Source organism: Cryptomeria japonica, chromosome 1, assembly GCF_030272615.1.
Source record: "Cryptomeria japonica chromosome 1, Sugi_1.0, whole genome shotgun sequence".
Lineage (NCBI taxonomy): Eukaryota > Viridiplantae > Streptophyta > Pinopsida > Cupressales > Cupressaceae > Cryptomeria > Cryptomeria japonica.
In genome coordinates this window covers 15,232,622-15,249,737 of record NC_081405.1, presented here as the reverse complement: position 1 = coordinate 15,249,737, position 17,116 = coordinate 15,232,622, and positions in this window count along the sequence as shown.

Here is a 17,116-nt window from a genome sequence, read left to right as displayed (position 1 = left end):
GAGGTAATTGCTCAACTCCCTGGCTCATCTGAAACACGGGAGAGGATGAAACCAAGATCCAGCCCTGATGAGTTCATTATTGATCACTTAGTTGGAATTAGGGATGCCCTGATTCCACCATGGGGTTTTGGCCTATGGAGAAGAGGATACAACAAGAAGAAAGAAAGGGTTCTAGTTTCAAACATATGGAATTGCAATCTAGGGAGACTTGTGGTGCCAAATGCATATGTGAACATTGAATTGATCACTGCCATTGATGTAAACTACAAGCTAGATACTAGAGAGATTGTAGAAAGTGAAGGTGGAAGGCTCACCGAAATTACAAGAGATGTCATCAATGAGGTTTTCATGCTTAATCCCAATACAGATTGAGCTATTGACCCACAAGAGCTAGATGCAGAGTACAAAAGCAATGAGAGCCTATATAGGAGGAGGTTGGCTTCATTTAGGCCTCTTGGGATAAAGGGGGATGATATAAAGTTGACTCCACAACAAAATGCCCCCTATAATATTGACTTATTTGTTGGCTATTTCACAGATACTTATTATGCTCTATGCCAGGTATATGGTATAGATGCAAGAAATTTTCCTCCAAATTGGATGATGGTAATATGCATGGATATCCAAAGCAGGGATATCAATAGTCCTTTTGATTTTGCTTCCTTGGTGGCTGGGGGTCTTCACAATGCCCTTTGTGATTTCAAAACTAGAAAGAAATCAAATTTCAAGTACTATTTTTTATTAATGCATATATTTTTGTACAAAGGCCTCAAGGTTTGGCATCCAAACCTACAAATCACAACTGTGGTTAAGGGGGAGAAACTCCCAGTCCAAGAATGGACTTACATTTGGGATTCACACATGAATGAGTCTAATTATTTAGTTTTTGAAAACCTCTTTATTAGAAAACTTTTGAGCATTCTACAAAAGGAGGGTAGATGGGGTATGAGTCAAAGAGCCAAAGAGTTTTTGAGACCTAAGGACCTTAAGCCCGAATTGGATATCCCTCATAAGTGGGGATCATGGTTCTATTTTAAGGACCATACAATCATTAGGGTATTTGGTAGCCTTGTTACTCCTCGAAAGCTGCCTATTACTGTTCAAGATAGGGTTGCCTTGTTAGAGATTATGCATCAATTAGTTGAAGCTAACAAGTCTTTGGTTGGTGGATCTCACAAGAAGGGATCGATGATCCCATCACATGTTGTGATTCAGATGTATCATTTCTTGAATAGGAAAGCATATGAAATTTTTTATTCCATATTGAATAAGTATAGATTAACCCGAGTTAAGTATAGGTTTTATGACACAATGGTTTGTCAAGAAGCTTGGGAAAGAAAAGATACAAGAACATGAATGGGATAATGAGGAGGATCTCATTATAAATACATAAGACTATAAGGATGTGCTAAAAAGAAAAGAGAGATGGTATAAGATCCAATATGAGGAACACGAGAAGAAAAGGGAGGATGATACTTATTCTTATGCATGGAAAATGTTGCTAATCCTAGAAGCAAGGATGAGGGCTATCTTTTTTGCTTATCCAAATGTTGACAATATCTCTTTGCCTCATGAGAGGCCTCAACTGGAGGTTGTGCCACTGGTTTAGAGAGTAGAGGAGGAAAAACCAAAGTCTCCTCAATCAATTGGTTCTCCTATTGGTGGTGTAGTCACCAGGTAGGAGGGACCTCAAAGAGATCAATCAGGACTGGTCAACAAGAGTAAACACAACGGAAACACAAGGATATGATGGAGGCAATGCATAACGGAATGAATTATATCATGAAAACTAATTACAATCAACCGATAACAACTGGGTTACATAAACTTGTTCACTGGCTTGCCAAAACATGCTCAATTACAAAAAGGTCACAATCGGGACCTCAAATCTTAAGATCTAGCTTCTATGTTTTGTCTACCACCTTTGATCATATTCTAATGCTTAATTACAATGATTTATATGATCCAAGGGATCCGATCAGACCAAAAAGGGATCAAGTACCGAAGAACAAGACCTAATGTGTAAAAACAACAAGGTTGGCCTCCGCCAAAGAAATTTCTCCATAAAATCCAAAGGATAAAGTGTGGATCAAAGGGAAGGTTGGCCACACGGCAAGGAACATCAGAATCAATGCTCAAGGATCTGCAAGCTACAAAAGGGATCTAGTAGATCACCAATGCAAATAGGTCCAGGCAACAGGTACCAGAAAATTGTCTCGAAAATCGATAGCGATAACTTGCCGAAAAATGATCCAAATGCTCCGCGGTTTGGGAATAAGGTAGATGATCAAGTCCTTATGCAAAATCCAACTCCTCGAGATTCAGTGAGCCAATGCCAGAAAATGTCGAATGAAATACTGAAACTACAAAACGGAAAGCAAAACAAAAAGGAAATAATTTTGGTTGATGCAAGATTGCCAAGAACCAAGGATGCTCCTGCATCAGACATCCGAGGTTGTTGAAAAAAAGTGAGTCTCTCACTTTGTTGGGTTTAGAGGAAAACCAAGGCGATCTACCTCTTCTTGAGAAATCCAAGATGAATCTTCAACTGGTATGTCCTTCCACTTTATAAGATACTCCTTATACTGACTGCTCCGAGTACTATGCCCAATCCTACTATCCAAAATGTCTTCAATTTGATTTGGTTCCTTTTGGGGCAACTGTTTCTCCAAGTCTGCAATACTGTCCTCACTGAATTCTAGTTCATAATACTGATGTAGATTTGCAATGTTGAATATAGGTGAAATACTCAACTATCTGGTATCTCCACTTCATATGCATTTCTAGAATTGAACTTTCTCAAAATCTCGCAAGGTGCAAACTTCCTCATCTGCAACTTGTTAAAAGTTCCAACCGAGAATCTTTATTTTCTTAGATACACCATCACTTCATCACCAACTTCAAATTCCTTATGTCTCCTCTTCTCATCTACTTTCTCCTTATACTTGTTGTTCATGTCCTCCAAATGTTGCTTAACTTAAATATGTAAGTCCTTTATGTGATCTACAAATTCTTTTATTTCTGAACTTCTCTGGTCTTCACTACTGATATCTCTTAATTTTGATATACCTCTAGGGTGTGCTTCGGTAAAAATCTCAAAAGGTGTCCTTTCGATACTCCTGTTTACTGAATTATTGTAGGCAAACTTGATAGACTTATAAAGCACTGAGAGGGGGGGGGGGGGGGGGGGGTGAATCAATGACAACAAAAACAATACCACTTCAAACATAGATCGGTAAAGATAGTTAACCAGTTTACCTAATACTATGCATGTAATCCAAAATGATATTAAAGCATCCACAATAAGTAAAACATCCACCATAACACAAGTGTTTATACGTGGAAAACCGAACTGGGAATAACCACGATGAGATGGGACTCACAAGTTAACTATATGCAGTAATAGGTAACTGGCCGGTTAAGGTCTACAAAAGTGCTCTTCCAGGAGCGAATCCTGTTAAAGATCTCAAAGCCCCGTTAGGAGCTATACCATGTTAGGAGTAACCTCGGCAGAGGATTTCAAACCCAAATTAATGGATCACTTGGTTAGAGGATTTGTATAGTGAAGCTTGTTAGAGATTACTCGGTTAGGGGATTTGATTGTTGTAGTGATTAGAAAACAACAAGTGGTGTGATCTAGAAGTAGCACAACTTGCTTAAATAGATCCTCTTCTGCTCGCTCAAAACTGCATCACCGACATACTCTACAACGCCTTCATTAAATCGTAACAACCTAACACTTCTATCTCGCATCATAAAAATAGTTCATTACAATGTCATTATATAGACATCAAATTTCATGTCAGCTCAGGAACTTCATCACAATTTACTAGGTGTAGTGTATCTGGACAATCTAACATAACACATCACATATTGTTGCCAAATATGTCGGTTAGGGATAACTCATCACGACCGGTGATAACTCATCACACAATTAGTGAAACCGATTGGAACACCAATACTAGTCAAAAGTTAACCTCTTCCAACTCATAGACCGATTGTCCTCCAATTGCCTCTTTGATGATCTCCATAGTATCTCCCATCTGATGTCATTCCATTCCTACATATACCAGTTGTCTACATATACCAGTTAGACACCTCCAAAACCAATTTGACTTCTCTATGCATATAATATTGGTTTTGCAATACAAAGGCTTAGGAGTAGTACCGGTTTGTCATAACTAAGATGACTATGACAATGTGAACATATGTGTGTGTATACATGTGTCATCAATGACAACACATGAAGTCATCCATTACAATCATCATCAAGCCAACAATCTCCCCCTTTGACATTGATGGCAACACTTAGAAAATTTTACAACTTTACAACTAAGTGTGCTTACAAAAAATGTACAAACATATTTCTACTCCCCCTTAACAATACATACAAAATTTTCACAACACATACATATTTCTATTCCCCGTTTGACAACAATGCCAAATTGAAAAGTAAAATACATATATATTATATCAAAATTTGCATCAAAAACTACATATACAAATATATAGGAGTTTTTTCAAGGAGCGTTCACTACAATTTTGAAGAAAATGTCATTGAAAATGATCTTCATCTGAGTAAAATCATTATCCCAAGTTTCTAATAATATTTCAGTGATCTCGATGGTTGTTATAATTTGTGCAGCGAATTCTTCCATTGCATCCACTGTGCTCATCTCTAGAGTTGCCAAAACTGCTTCTGCATCCTTGTATGCCTGTTGTAAGATGTCCACTTTAGGTGTCAACTGGTTCTTGAGCTCTTTCAAGGATTGAAGTCTCTTAGCCTATTGTCAATCATAAATATCTAACCGATGTTGCAAATCATCAATTGATTTGCCAAATGCTAAGGCTAAATCTTGTAAAGGTATGTAAGTAGTACATATCCTTTCCAGTTTCTGTTCTATCTCTCCTCGCCTTTTCTTCAGATCAGGATAGAAAAATGAAATGTTAGATATATAGACCAGTATCCTTCCTCCAGTTTCAATAGCAGTCTTCAAAAGATCTTTATTCAGAGATAAAACAATCTTCCCTATATCAATATCTTTCATTATTTGCTCTCCTCTCTTCTTTCTGTAATTCTTCTCAGCTAAAGTTTGAGAAGCTTCTTCAAGAGACCTCAGTTGGTCAGAAGCATCAACAACCAATTGCCCAAGATTGTCGATAGGGGTTGTCAAATTTCCATTGTCAGTCTCCAGTAGGAGACTTGATAGAATCTCAACAACAGTTTGAATTGTTTCTACTTCTTTCCTCTGCTCTTTCAATCTTTTCTTTTGAGCTACAGATTGCATCACTATAGAAATCTCCATGAGTTCAGGTGCACTCATATTATATACATCTATATGCCCTTTGATGCCTATTGAGTCATCCTCATCATCAGTTTGTTGCTTTACCTTTTCTTTTTCCTTTTCATTTGTTCAATTTCCTTCACTTCAACCTCTTTCTCAGGTTTCTCTTTCTCTACTTCTACCTCTATTTGTTTCTCTTGTGTATTTGTTGTAACCAGTGGCAGTTTATTTTCCACTTGGTGTTCTTTTTCTGGTTACGGTTGAATATCCACACTAGGTTCAATGACTAGTGCTTCAGCTGCTTCCTATGTAATAGTAATGTCTGGTTGTTGTAAAGGTTCCATAACTGGTTCAATGATAGTGTCTTGGATTTCATTAGTATCATCTACAAAGATAATTGGTAGAGAATTAGTGTCATCCTTATGCTTAATAGGATAGACAATATCCGGTGTAACAATCTCTTCTTCATCTAGCTCTGGTTGATCTCTAGTCTTTGTATAGTCATCTTTATGAGACTTCATCTGCTCATGCATCCTTTGAATATTTCTTTCTATCTTATGAGTTTCAACTTCAACAGATTGAACCTTTCCACTCAATAACTTCAATCTTCTTGCCTTAGAATGAAACTGTCCTTTGAAATTATCAAGCAATTCTAATAATTCATCTCTAGGTAATTCAGGAAAATATAGAATGAAAACACTATCAATAATTTCTTGATCTTGTTCTACAACCATTTTCCACTTATTTGCAAGAATAGAATACAAAGAATCATAAATATATCGACACAAGTGGTTGATTACCTCTTGAACAATTTGTTGCTTCTGATCATCATCAAATGAATCAAAACACTCTTTCACATTATCAAACCTATTCCTCCCTAATGTTTTTACTGTTCTCTCGAAATCAGTCATAGGCTTGTAAGATAAAACATTAATCGGAATACTTTGCTTTGAAGTGTCTCCTACTGGTTTGGCTTTCTTACTAGTTGCTTTCATTTTCTTTGGTTCCTCTTCAGTGTCGGTATCCTTAGACTCTGCTTGAAGAATAAGTTGCCTACCTCTCTTCTTTGTTGTAGTCTGCTTCTTAGTGTATACTTTGGGTGCCAGTTCCTTTTTGACTTGAACACTTCTTGTTCCTCTTGTACCAGTGGTCACTGAAGGTGCTTGCTCAACTTTCTTTTTCTTCTCTTTGGCAGTATTGGGTTGAGTAGGTGCATTCCTTTCTTGGTAAGTTCCCAGTCTTTTCTTCTTCTTATCCTTGGGAGATGCCAAAAGGTTGTTGGCATAACCGATTAATAAGTCATAGTTGACTTCATAACTCATTTCTTCCATCTCATCTTCCGTGGGTTCTACGGCCTCCATAAGACAAAAGTTTGTGGTGACTGTGAAATGAATGTCTTTTGCAAATTGTTTCACCACATCTTCAGGTAGCCTTAACCTCATGCTTATCTTCTTTTGGAACTCATTAAAATATATGTTCATAACAACAGGAAATGTGTTCTTTACAACCTTAATGTCGTTCTTGATTTGAGTTGTTATCGGTATGTCCTTTGACCATTGAATGTCACCAATTCTCGATAGGAAATTCTTGGTTCAACATCAATTGGCTTCGTATAGCCTTGCATAAGTCATAATCTGCATTCTCAGCAATCATCCTGTAAGCTGCATGCACAGCAGTAGATGGCACACTATTCATCCTGCTGGAATAAAATATCCTATAACCAATGACGATAGTAGCAAGTCTAACTGTTGGGTCTTTAATGTTGTTGACTGAAAATGCACAATCGTTAGAGGTGGTTTGAGTCAGTGCAATCACAATCTCTTTTGAAATTTTCCCCAGCTTTGGAAATTCATCGGTTTGCCAAAAACCTGTCACTGCATGAATTGTTTCCTTCATGATTGTATGCGACTTGTCAAGATACATATTCTCTCCATGCACACAACTAATAATTATCCTAACACGCTCTTTTTCAAAATCTTCAAGAAAATATGCCGCATTATGAAAACCTTTTTCATAAACCCTAATGTACTATGGTTTGATTTTTCCGCTTTTATCACACAAAAATTTGAGTTGAGAATAAATTGATAGTGATCCTAAATCTTCAATTTTACAGTCAATGTAACTGGATAAATCACCTTTGATCATAACAACATCAGGAACTTGAGACAATGCATTGTATGATACTATTTTATCAGATTCCATAGACTCCATAGGTTCAATAGTAATCATAAGTCTCTCTGCTTTCTTAGACGATGATGTCATTCTAATAAACTTGATTTGAGAGAGATTAACAAAAGAATACCTTAATTCCTTCGCGCTGGCAAGGTTTTTGGTTGATCTCTCGAATGTACACCTGTTTTGCCTTCTCTGATCTTCAAATCCGATTCAATATTTCGATCTGCAACACAAATCCGTTTACAATTAGATAACAATTCTCTTTTTCGCTCTGCAGGTGCTCAAAAACTCTCTTCGAATGCAATTAGGGTAAAAATAACATAGTAAAAATCACTTTTATAAACTTACCCGCTGCATTAATTGCTCAACCGATAGGGTAACAAATGCTAATATACCGCTTAACAAAACTCACTTATACCGATAGGTATATGACCGGTTGATAATCTTTTTAAAAACCGATGGACAATAATATCAAGAATTCTCATAAAACAACTCAAAATGCAAAACTCTTTTACCACACATTCTTCAAGGGGTCCGGAAGTATATTTACCATTATGCTCCTCTTAGGCTTGTTAAAAAGTTTAATTCACCGGTGTAGGATTCTCCACACTAGGTGAAGGGATAGATTTTTCAGCAGGCTTGTCCTCACTCTTCTTCTTCCAGATTCTGTTCATCTGCTCTCTAGTGTCCTCAACATCGACCTTCTTCTTACCTTTCTAATTTTCAGAGTGGTTGACCGATTTTTTCTTCCTGGTTCTATAGAACTTTGCCATGTGTCCCAGTTTGTGGCAATGATAGCAAGCCATCCCAGATGATCTCTAAGGTCCTGCATTACCTCTTCCAGTTCTCCTTCTACAATTCATAGCCACATGACCATAATTATTGCAAATGGTGCAAATCACATTGGTTACCTTTTCCATTTCATATGGACTAAACCGGTTGACATAGGGTTTCTGCCAGTTCATGTTTCCCTGGTTGTCATAGGTTCTTCTCCAGTAACCATTAGCTCTTAGATTCATGTGAGGTGCTAGATTGTTTGCCCCATATCTACATTCAACTGATCTATGTCCATACATGTTGCATGTGAAACAATGGCCTTCAAATCTCCTAGACACATACCTAGCATTTGCATTATAGTCTTTGTTCTCATTAGGTCTGCTTCTACACACATTAGCAGTATGTCTAGGTTTATGACAGATAAAGCAAACATGTTTGTAAGCTTTCTTACTGGTAGGCTTGTTAGCCTTAGGAGAAATTTTATCTTTGTGTATGTTTCTCTGGGTACTAGAAGATTATCCTTTCTCAGATGTATTGAAACCTAGTCTAGATGTGTCACCTTTCATCCTCTAAGATTGAATCTACTCATCCAGCATAGAAGAATTCTTATTGAACTTTTCAAGCTTCCCATTAGCCTCAGTGAGCTCTCTGGTAAGATCTTCATAGTGTTTTGTCAAAGTCTCTCTTAGAGATGTTGCCATTTCAATAACTAGCTGCAACGCTTCCCTCTCTTCCTTCTCCTCATGCCAATGTTCATGCAAAGTTGCATTCTCTTGTTTGATATTAGCTATCTCATGATCTCTCTCTTTGATTAGGTCTTCAACTGCCCTTCTTGCTTCAAGCTCTTGGCTCATACGGATGGTTAGGGCTTCAAGCTCTCTCCTCAGATTTAGCTTTTCACCATTCAGTTTTTCAACTTCTTCAACCAATGCATCAATGTTGGCCTCATTTGAAGAACTATTATCAGATATTTCCAATAGTTGCTCAGTCAACTCTCTCCTTTTAACTTGTGAAGCTTTAAATCTGACCCTTAGGGTTTCAAGCTCTTCCTTGGTTGCATCAAGCACTCTAGCCATTTCTAAATAACTCGTATCCCCCATGGTGGCTTTAGGGTTTCCTTCCAAGCAATTAAGCCTTAAGGAAGTTTGGCTCTGATACTAATTAATAGACTTATAAAGCACTGAGAGGGGGGGGTGGGGGGTGAATCAGTGACAGCAAAAAATAATACCATTTCAAACATAGACCGGTAAAGACAGTTAACCAGTTTACTTAATACTATGCATGCAATCCAAAATGATATTAAAACATCCACAACAAGTAAAATAACCACCATAACACAAGTGTTTATACGTGGAAAACCCAACTGGGAACAACCACGGTGAGATGGGACTCACACATTAACTATTTGCAGTAATAGGTAACTGACCGGTTAAGGTCTACAAAAGTGCTCTGCTAGGAGCGAATCCTGTTAAAGATCTCAAAACCCTATTGGGAGCTATACCCTGTTAGGACTAACCTTGGTAGAGGATTTCAAACCCAAATTAATGGATCACTTGGTTAGAGGATTTGTACAATGAAGCTTGTTAGAGCTTACCTAGTTAGGGGATTTGACTGTTGTAGTGATTAGAAAACAACAGGTGGTGTGATCTAGAAGTAGCACAACTTGCTTGAATAGATCCTCTTCTGCTCACTCAAAACTACATCACCGACATCCTCTGCAATTCCTTTAGTAAATCGCAACAACTTAACACTTCTATCTCGCATCTTAAAAATAGTTCATTACAATGTCGTTATATAGACATTAGATTTCATGTCGGCTCAAGAACTTAATCATAATTTCCTAGGTGCAGTGTGTCTGGACAATCTAACATAACACATCACATATTGTTGCCAAATCTGTCGGTTAGGGTAACTCATCACAACCAGTGATAACTCATTACACAATTAGTGAAACTGGTTGGAACACCGATACCGGTTAAGAGTTAACCTATCCAACTCATAGACCGACTGTCTTCCAATTGCCTCTTTGATGATCTCCATAGTATCTCCAAGCTGGTGTCATGCCATTCCTGCATATACCGGTTGTCTACATATACTAGTTAGACACCTCCAAAACCGATTGGACTTCTCTATGCATATAATACCAGTTTTGCAATACAAAGGCTTAGGAGTAGTACCAGTTTGTCATAACTAAGACGACTATGACAATGTGAACATATGTGTGTGTATACATGTGTCATCAATGAAAACACACGAATTCATCCATTACAATCATCATCAAGACAACAAAACTCTGCTTGTGAAAGAATCAAATCCCAACTTTCAGTTTTGTCTCCAACTAAGCATCTTAATAAATTTCCCAAGCTCCAATTGACTACTTATGCCTATCCATCAGTCTATGGGTGAAAAGTAGAACTGAACTTCAAATTTGTCTTCATCTTCTTCCAAACTGTTCTCCAAAAATAGCCAATAAACTTGGTATCTCTGTCTGGAACTATGCTCTTAGGCAATCCCTGCAATCTCACTACTTCCTTGGAAAATAAGTGAGCTATATGCATTGCATCTGATGTTTTCTTACAAGGTATGAAATAAGCCATCTTCGAGAATCTATCCATTACCACAAATATAGAGTCATTCCCTCTCTAGTGTTTTAGGCAATCCTAGTATGAAATCCATGCTTATATCCTCCCAAGGTCTCTCTGGTACAGTCAAAGGTTTATACAATCCCACATTCTGAGTACTACCTTTTGCAACTTGACAAAATCTACAACTTTGCACATATTTCCTAACATCCTTATGAATCTGAGGCCAAAAGTAACGCTCACTCACCAATGCTACTATTTTATCAACACCAAAGTGTTCGGCTAATCCTCCACTATTTCTCCTTTATCAGATTCTCCCTCATAGAACTCTTAGGTATGCACAAATGAACTCCTTTGAATAACATCCCATCCTGAATGAAGTAATCCAACCACTCGCTTCTATCTACTGTAACCAGTTCTCTACATGCTCTCCAAGGTTCTGCAAATATAGGTCATCATCATACACGGTCTTCAACTCCTCAAATCCTAATACTATCACTCTCATTTCTATTATCAAATTCCTTCTTCTACTCAATGCATCAACAACTTTGTTAGATTTCCATTTCTATGCTTCAACACAAAGGTGTAACTCTACAAAACTTCTACCCATCTCTTATGTCTCTGATTCAACTTACTTTGGCTATTCAAATACTACAAGGCTTGATGATCAGTATACAACATAAACTCCTTAGGCAATAGGTAATGTCTCCACTTCTTCAAGGCTTGAACTATGGCATAAAATTCTTGATCATACACTGAACATCTCCTCTGGGCATCATTCAACTTCTCATTGAAATAAGCTACTGGTCTCCCTTCCTGACTCAATACGGTTCGAATTGCAGTTCCACTTGCATCACAATCTACTTGAAATACTTTGTTGAAATCCAGTAAAGCTAACACAGGCTGCTTAGTCACTTTCTACTTCAACAGTTCAAAACTTTTGTTTGCTCTGGTGGTCCACTTGAACTCCTTCCTATCTCCCCTCATTGTCTCATCCATAGGGTTACAAACTGAACTGAAATTTCTAAAGAACTTTCGGTAGAAACTAGCCAATCCATGAAATGATCTTACCTCTCCAATGCTTTCCGGTGTAGGCCATTCAACAATTTCTTTTACTTTCTCAGGGTCCACTTTCAAACCATCCTTAGATATCACAAATACCAAATAGACTAACTCTTCTTCATGAAAGTACACTTCTTAAGATTTATCAACAACTTTTCTTCTCTCAACCTCTGTAGAATTTGTCTTAAATGCAACAAATGTTCCTCTTTTGTCTTACTGGAAATCAAAATGTCATCCAGATATACAATAACAAACTTACCCAATAATTTCTTCAATAACTCATTCATCAACCTCATGAAAGTACTCGATACATTAGTTAACCCAAAAGGCATCACCAACCATTCATACAGTCCTTCATTTTCCTTGAACGTTGTCTTCTACTCATCTCCTTCTCTAATCCTAATCTGATGATATCCACTCTTCAAGTCTATATTTTTAAAGTATTTGGCTCCACTCAAACAGTCCATTATGTCATCCATCCTAAGCAAAGGAAACCGTTATTTCACTGTGATCTTGTTTATTGCTCTGGAATCGGTACACATCCTCCATTTCCATTCTTCTTAGGTGCTAATATTGTTGGTACTGCACAAGGACAAACTTTCTCTAATCAAACCTTTCTTCAACAATTCCTGCACTTGTCTATTCAACTCTTCATTCTTTGTCGGTGTCATCCGGTGTGCAGCTTTGTTAGGCAAACTAGCTCTAGGAATTAGGTCCATGCAATGACTGATACTTCTCATAGGTGGTAATCCATCAGGCACATTATCTAAAATGATGTCTTCATACTCTATCAACAACTCTTTTATCTCTTCCTATTGCTCTTCTTCATGCTGCAGATTCTCAGACTTCTTAGGAACTAAGGAAAAACACACATTCTCATGTCTCATTCCATCAAAGAATTTCCTTCCATCCACCAAATAGATTCTAGCATTCGTACAAACTTCACTCTTCAAAGGATCCTCCAAGGGAAACAAGGTTTTCTTCATCCCATTGGCCACAATAGTGTATATATTCTTTCTCCCATCATGTATTGCATATCTATCAAATTGCCAAGGTCTACCCAACAAAAGGTGACAAATATCCATAGGCATAATATCACACAAGATTTCATCGTGATAATTCCCAATTTTTAATTTCACCAGACATTGTTCACTTACCAACAACTTATGTTCATCCTGAATCCATGCTATCTGATAAGGCTTATGGTGTTTCAATCTTTTCAAATTCAACTTAGTCACCATCTCTTCTGAAACAAGATTATCAGAACTACCACTATCAATAACAATTTTACAGCACTTACCAGATACCTTACATCTGGTCTTGAACAAATTTCTCCTCTGCAAGGGCTCCTCATCTCCTCCGGTATGACACAAAGCTCTCCTCATCATCAACAGTTCTCCATCTTCTAGTTTGTTAGCTGATCCGGTGGGGAATTCTTCCACCACAATTTCTCTCTCGATATTCTCTTCCTTCTTACACTCAAAAGAATGATGTCTTTCTCCTCCACACTCAAAGAAAGTTCCTTTGAACACTCTCTTGTCTTGTCTTCTGTCATCTTTTCCAAAATTCTCATTCCCGTAGCCATTCAGTTCTCTCCTTTGGTAGAAATTTATATCATCCTTCTGGTATGAATTACCTTATTTTCTTACTGCCTTGTCCTTGTTATGATTCATACAGGTTCCTCTTCCTCCAGTATATCATCTTCCTCTGAAAAACCTTCCACCTCTACCTCTATGTCTCTACTCATGTCTTTTGTTCAGCTTATTTTCTTCTTTCGGAGCATACTGGTAAGCTTTTTCAACACTGTGCAATTTGATCAAACTGAATTCATCTTGTATAGACATCCACATTCCATTCAAATATCTTGCAACTTGTTTGACCTCATCATCAGCATGTCCAGATTTGATATTCCACTTGTAAAATGCTTCGGTGTACTCCTTCAAACTAGATTCCTTCTACTTCAGATTCTGCAACTTCCGAAACAGATTCACTTGATAATTAGCTGGCATAAATTTTGATTTCAACTTAGCAACCATTTCATGCCATGTTTTGATCTTCTCTTTACCTCTTCTCTATCTATCAACCTACAAATGCTCCCACCAAAGAGATGCATGAGCTTTCAATCGAGTACAAACATACTTCACCTTTCTTTCTTCTGCGATGTTTGCAAAATCAAAATATTTCTCCATCTCTGAGATCCAATCCATAAATTCATCCAAATCCAACTTTCCATCATATTCTAGTGGGGTAAAATGAGGTTTAGTATTCGCCCAACTCAAAACCCTCAAGAACCTTTCTTCATCCGGATCAATCACTGGTGGGTTTACTTGTTCTGTCGGGGCTTCTTCTCCTTCATCTTCACTCACATCTTCAATACACCGACCTCTTCTTTGGGCTGTCTCAACGACTTCCAACCAGGCTACAATTCCTCACAACATTTCCATCACAACAAGGTCTGCATTCCCATGCACTCCACCATTCCTATTTCCTCTCTGTTCCATCTTCACGCCAGTCCTCTGCAGCTGTAGGTCGAATCCACAGTCCGCCACCCTACAACAAAATTTCTCGGGACAACACAATCTCTAGAATGAAAGCTCGCTCTAATACCACTTGGTGCAATCACCAGCTAGGAGGGACCTCAAAGAGATCAATCCAGACCGGTCAACAAGAGTAAACACAAGGATATGATGGAGGCAATGCAGAACAGAATGAATTATATCATAAAAAACTGATTACAATCAACCGGTAACAACCGCGTTACAGAAACTGGCTCACTGGCTTGCCAAAACATGCTCAATTACAGAATGGTCACAACCGGGACCTCAAATATTAAGATCTAGCTTCTATGTTTTGTCTACCGCCTTCGACCACATTTTAATGCTTAATTACAATGATTTATATGAAAGGGATCCAGTTGGCCCAAAAAGGGATCAAATTCCGAAGAACAAGACCTAACGTGTAAAAACAACAAGGTTGGCCTCCACCAAAGAAATTCCTCCAGAAAATCTAAAGGATGAAGTGTGGATCAAAGGGAAGGTTAGCCACATGCCAAGGAACATCGAAATCAACGCTGAGGGCTCCACAAGCTATGAAAGGGATCTGATAGATCACCAATGTAAATAGGTCTAGGCAACCGGTACCATAAAACTATCTCAAAAACCAATAGCAATAACTTGCCAGAAAATGATCCAAATGCTCCACGGTTTGGGAATAAGGTAGATGATCAAGCCCTCGAGAAAGGAAATATTTTTGGTTGATGCAAGATTGCCAAGAATCAGGGATGCTCCTGCATCAATTGGTGTCGCCTCTCCTCCACCAAGTTATGATAATCCCTCTCTGACCTTTATTGTTGTTCCTATGTCTTCTGACCCCTCCCCTTCACAAAGATTACTTGCAGAGGATGCTATGAAAAAGCCTATGGTTGTATCATCCTTAGGTGACCCTTTTCCTCAAGTGATAGAAAGCCCAAGAGTTGTGACCCCTTTGCATATATTATCCCCGAGGAGAGATATTCCATTTCAATCTTATGTGGGTTTTGAGTTCCAAGGAGATGAGCCTTTTCCCCCTCATAGGTATGACACAAGGCTAGGTGTCACCATTCAGGATCCTCCTAAGGAATGAGCCCTTGATGCATTTAAACTTGGGGGTAATCTTAGTAAGGATGTGAGATTAAATGCCTGTGAGCAGTTTATGAGTGATGATCGGTTTGTGAACACCAAAGAATTCAGACATTTTGTAATAAGAAATTTGACAAATAAATTGGAAAGGAAAAGAGTCATTGATTTTGATAATCTAAGACAAATGAGAGGTTGAAAATGAAGGATGAGACATTAAAAGATGCAAATCAAAAATTGGCAACCCTGACCCCTGAGGTAGGGAGGGAGATTGTAAAGAGAAGTGGAATACTCTTTTTAGAAGAGTGGGATATTTATTCTGTCATTGTTTTTTTATGAGTTTAGAAGGAGATATGACATTCATTTAGAGGCAATGGGTCCATAACAAAGAGAAAAGGTGCTCACTGGAGCAATTTTTGATGAACACCTTGACCAACTCATGATTTTGTGCCTTCACTGAGCCACAGGGAGACCTAGAATGAGCAATGAGATGGACCAGTTATTTGGGAATCTACTTATCAAGAGAGTGGCTAACACGTCTATTATAGAGGCAACTGCTTTGAATTTGAATGTGGCAGAGTTTGCCCACAAGGTAGCCATGAAGACAAAGGAGGAGGTAGTTATTCTGAGGGAAATGATGACAACACTACCAGAATAGTTGTAGGCAACACCTACACATAAACCTCATGGTATGATTGAATATTCCTCTGATGAAGTAATGGGATTACAAAATGATCTAGCCCAAGCCACGCTAAACATAACAAAATTGAATAATGAGATATAATGAGATAGATATGTTAAAAGCAGATACTTCACAAATAGAAAGGGGAGTAAGAGTGAATATGGCCAAATCATTCTTGGGGTCAAAGATCATTGAGATTTTGGACCATGTAGATGCAGCATGGGATGAACACAGAGAGTTACTAAAATTATCTTAGGAACATCTGAGGTAGAAACCCTTTTTGGCATGCTCATTGTCTCATATGAGCAAGACAATTGCAACATTAGAAGTTTTATTGGTCAAGCCTCTCCCAGATTACTTATATGCCACAATCATGAGCTTCAGAGCAAGATTTGAGGTGGCTATGCATATTTTTTCTATTCATAGATTGTACACACAGAGGATTGGTGATGAGATTAGGAGCTTTCAATGTTTGGTGGAAAGTCATATGCCCACACTGTTTGATAGAGAGAAGAGCAGAGTAGAAGGTGGGAAGGTTCTTAGATCCAAATTAGAATGGAAGGCTGACATTAGAACAATACAAAACTAGATGGTTCCTAATGTTATTTCAGATGATGCACAACTATTGAAGAAGTTAGGATCTTATATGGATGCACTGTCAAGGCTTTAATAGTGGGATGACTAGAATGGAGGTGGTTAGATCTGAGATAGAAGACAACGAGTACTAGCAGCACCTTAGGGCCCTCCAAAATATCAATAATCATGGATTTGATGATTTTGATCCTATCATCCTTCTTTTTCTATGTTTTTAAAAAATTTAAATTTTGAATTTTCAAATTCACAATTTCCTACCTTTTCTTCCATTTTGTTGACTTTCTTTCTTTTTCTTGAATGAAATAGGTCACAGATGATGTATTTCTTGGTTAAATCACCAATAAT